Raw genomic sequence first — 4,659 nt, forward strand, 5'->3', positions numbered from 1 at the left:
TATACTAATTTTATGAAGTTGTGTCATGCCATTTCATTTCAGTGCTTCAATTTGTACTTAGAGCTCCATTCTACATAATCACAATGTAATACCATAGTTGCATATATCAGTATATGTTCAATGTAATTATATAAAATTATCAAGTATAGCAATTTTTTGGCAGTACTGGTGATTGAACCATGGCCTTTGCTATATTACCAACCTTTTCTTTCATTTCATTTTTGCTTTATTGAGATAGAGTCTCGCTATGTAGTTCAGGCTGGCCTTGAATTTCTATAGCCCTGGTTGGCCTCAAACTCATAGCACTCCTCTTGCCTCAGCCTCCTGAGTACTTGTTCTACAGCCATATGCCATTATTTTTTATTTTAGGTAGAGTCTCACAAAGTTGCTTAGGCTGGGCTTGAACTTGCAATCATCCTGCTTCAGCTTCCTAGAGTACTGGGATTACAGGAGTGCAGCACCACATCCAGGTATGTCCCGGATCTGCAAGGAGCAGATCAGTCAAGTTGACACATACAACAACTTTAATTCAGGATCCAGTGAAATTTCATGTACTGCATTTGGTTTTATCTCTGTTCCTTAGAAATGTTGCTTCTCCCCTGCTACTTTTTATTTTATTTTACTTTTTTTTTCTGGCCTTTTTGAGACAGGGTCTCACTCTGTAGTTCAGATTGGCCTTGAACTTTCTATGTAGCCCAGGCAGTCCTCAAACTCAGTGATCCTCCTGCCTCAGCATCCCAAGTGCTGGGATGACAGGTGTGTGCTACCACGCCTGGCCTTCCCTGCTCCTATCCTACTCCTTTTCTTTCCACTTTGACTTCTAAGGATTCAGGCCATTGTCTTCCCAAATGTTTCATATTCCAGATGTGTTCAGCCACTCCTTGTGACTAAATTCAGCCCAAACATTGTGGACAAATGTGTCCACAGATGATATCATTTAGTTTTCTTTCTTTTTTTTTTCTGTGTAGGAGAAATATACTACCACTCAACCTCTAAGGTTGGCAGCCCTGAGAAGTCCTTTATTCATGTAGCATGTTACGGATGCACTTCCACCCCAAAGCGAGGTATCATTTAGTTTTCATTGCTATGTTTTGTTTTGTTTATGGGAATTCAATGCAGGAAATTTTGCAAGCTTCTACCACTGAGTACACCCCCACCTCTAACTAAAACAATTTTGGAAAAATACAAGATCAGAGGGCTCAACTTACCTGAGTCAAAATACTTTAGCCAGGTGTGGTGGGCATTCCTGTAATCCCAGCACTTGGAAAGCTGAAGCAGGAGGTTTGTTCAGTTCATGATGCTGGAAGCTGGGAAGCGAAGGGTCTTCTTGCTATGTTATATAACAAGAAATGCAAGGTTCAGGGATTTAGCTCAGTGACACAGTGCATGCCTTGTAAATGCGAGGTCATGAGTTTGATTTCTGGTACAAAGGGAGATGGCTCAGTAGGATAAGCGCTTGCCTGGCAAGCGCAAGGACCTGAGTTCAATCCCCAGCTCAAAAAAGACAAAAACAAAAACAAGCAAACAACAGTAACAAAAACAAAAACAAACAAACAAAAAAAAAAAATCAAGATTCTAGCATGCTGGCTTGGGTTTGTTGTTGTTATTTGTTTTGTTTGTTTGGGGTTTTTTGGATTTTTTGAAACTGGGTCTCACTATGTAGCCCACACTGGCCTTCAACTCCTGGCAATCTTCCTGCTTCAGCCTCCCAAGTGTTAGAATTTATAGGTATGTGTCACTTTCCCTGGGAAAACTGTGAATTAGGAGAGCTCTAGTCATCCAGGCATTAGAAGCCTCAGGAAGAGGCCAGTTACAAGCTGCCCTCAAAGTCATGTCTCTCTCGTCTTTGCTTCACCTGCCAAGCCAAATCCTAGAAGGGCAAGTCGGATTGAATCCCACACAGGCTACAGTGGCGTGGAAGTGAAGGATCTGGCCCTTTTGAGTTCCATCCTCACAGATAGACACTGTGCCTATCAGAGCCATGCACAGCAAGGCAAACGAGGGGGCTTTCTCCATTCCTCTTATATATTTTGAGCCAGAGTCTTGCTAAATTGCCCAGACTAGGATTGAACTCCTCATCCTCCTGCCTCAGCCTCCTAAAATGAAGGGATTATATGTATATGCTACTATGCCTGGCTGCTTTATTCAGAAGGAAGGAAGGAAGGAAGGAAGGAAGGAAGGAAGGAAGGAAGGAAGGAAACTTTACTTTTATTTATTTATTTATTTATTTAGACTGAACCAGGGATTGAACTCAGACCCTTGAGCTTGCCAGGGAAGCACTTATTCCACTGAGCCATCTCCCCAGCCCCTAGAAACACTTTAGATGTTCACCTACAAAAGAATGGAGCCAGGATTGGTGGTACACACCTATAATCCCAGCACTCAGAAGGCTGGGGCAGGAGGATCGCTTTGAGTTTGAGGCCAGTCTGGGCTATATATAGTTTTCAAAGGTAGCCTGCACCACACAGGGAGACCCCATCTCAAAATAAATAATAAATAAAATAAATAATTTTAAAAAGCTTAAAGATAAACAAATCGCAGATATTCATACACTGGTATCCTACTCAGCAATGAAAAGGAGTGAACAAGTATGTGTATGGGGAAAAGCATGGGTGATTTTCACAAACATTACTCAGAAAGTATATATTGCAGGGCAGGAGGGTGCATACCTGTAGTCCCAACACTTAGGAGGTGGAGGAAGATTGCTGTTTGAGACTATCCTGGGCTACATAGTAATTTCAAGGCCTGTATGGACAACACAGTGAGACATACCCCAATTTAAAAGAAAGAGAGGGGCCAGCAAGATAGCTCAGTGGACTAAAGCACCTGCTTAGGCAGGCTTAGGTAAGTGCAGGGACCACGGTTTGATCCCTAGCATCACATGCTGTGCTAGCCCAGCCCCCAGGGCGGGCTGAGCCAGCCAGAGTCTGGGCACAGTGGTGCATGCCTGTAATCCCAGCACTGGGGAGGCTGAAAGCAGGAAGATTACGATAAGTCTGAGCTGCATAGTGAGACCCTGTAACAACCAAATACATAATAAATAAATAAATAAGAAATAGAGTACATTCTGTGTGATTCCATTTATATGAAGGTCTAGGACAGGCAAGACTAGCCTGTGTTGGAAAGAAGTGTGAGGGACCCCCTGGGAAGTTGGTGACTATTGTGTAACATAGTGAGATTTGAGGTCCCCAGGTGCAGACCTGGACAGGAAGCTTAAGATGTGCACCAGTCATCACATGCAAATTTCACCTCCAGAGGAGAAAATAGAATCATAAGCAAATATTTAGCCTTTATTGAAGTGTGCTGATGTTTTGGAGGGAAATGCCCTGATGCTGCAACTGATTTTGAAATTAATTTTTAAGCTTATAGGGGCCTGAGAGCTCAGAGGCATAAGCATCTACCTGGCAAGCACAAGAACCCAAGTTCAATCCCCAGCCCCACATGCCATGTGGTCTTGGCCCCAGATGCCCCGGCATGCCATCTTGGCCCTGGACCCCCATTTTGGCCCTGGATGTGGGCACCCACCATGCAGCTCCAGAACCGGAACCAGCAGTGGCGGCGCATGGCTGTAATCCCAGCAATCAGGAGGTTGAGTCAGGAGGATCTCTCTGAGTTCGAGGTCAGCCTGGGAGCTACAAAAGTGAGCACACAGCCTGCCAGAACTGCATAGCGAGACCCTGCCTCAAAAAAAATTTTTTTTAAAACATACAATTAGTGGTGGGAGGAGGCATGAATAGATAAACAGAAGTCATGCAGCAAGTGCAACAGTGACAGGATTTGTAGAATCTAGGTGCTAGGTACATAAGTGTCAACTATACTTTTTTTTTTTTTTTTTTTTTTTTTTGCATCAGGAATCAAATTCAAGACCTTGTGCTTGTCAGGCAGATAATTGTGCTGCTGAGCTATATCTCTGACCCCTCCTATACATTTAAAAACTTTTTTTTTATATGTGAAACTTTTTTAACAGTGAGTTCAAGGCCTAGTAGCAAAAACAAAAATATATTGGAAAAAATTTTACTACAAATTAGGAAATACCAATCATCTTTCATTGGATACTTACATTTTAGCTGGTAAAATGGAGCTTGAATTTTAGCCATGCATGCGGATTTGCAGTCAGCCTGCAGCAGTTTTGTCACACACACTGTGCAATCAGATACACGGTAGGTGTTTACAGTTTTAAAAATCTATTACAGGAAAAGACATAGTCATAAATCCAACTCAGCTCCTCCCCCTGGCTACCCTATGGTTCTGGCCACTTTCTGAGCCTGTTCTGGAGTTCTCTTTCCTGAGTGTCTTTACGAGATATGATAAAAAATATGGTGACTATGGCCGCAAGTACCATCCAACAGAAAGATAAAAACATGACACCGTGTTTTCCTACCTTAATTACTGGATGTGGTGCTGTGTGACTTCTGGCTCTTAAACAAAATTAAAATGACCTTGAAAGGGAAATTTTTATCAATTCAGGACACTGAGGCAGCCAGAACAGTGCAGCTAAAGACTCTTAGGAAAGAGGATTCTAGAGCTGCTTCAGAAAGTGGCAAGAACACACTGCATGGGCTGGTGAGATGGCTCAGTGGTCTAAAGCACCTACTTAGAACAAACTTAGCAAAGCACAGGGACCGCGGTTCAATCCCCCAGCACCACATGCCAGCCAGC

At 43.0% G+C, this 4,659-nt stretch overlaps 1 non-coding gene across 1 annotated transcript; it reads right to left on the reverse strand.

Annotated features, from left to right (window-relative positions):
* Positions 1 to 960: 960 nt before the first annotated feature.
* LOC111817000 lies at positions 961 to 1,087 on the reverse strand. Its single transcript, XR_002821298.1, has one exon. It is a non-coding gene; the product is annotated as a small nucleolar RNA U109 (small nucleolar RNA).
* Positions 1,088 to 4,659: the final 3,572 nt, after the last annotated feature.

Source organism: Octodon degus, unplaced genomic scaffold (genome assembly GCF_000260255.1).
Source record: "Octodon degus isolate 3935 unplaced genomic scaffold, OctDeg1.0 scaffold00045, whole genome shotgun sequence".
In the NCBI taxonomy this organism is placed as follows: domain Eukaryota; kingdom Metazoa; phylum Chordata; class Mammalia; order Rodentia; family Octodontidae; genus Octodon; species Octodon degus.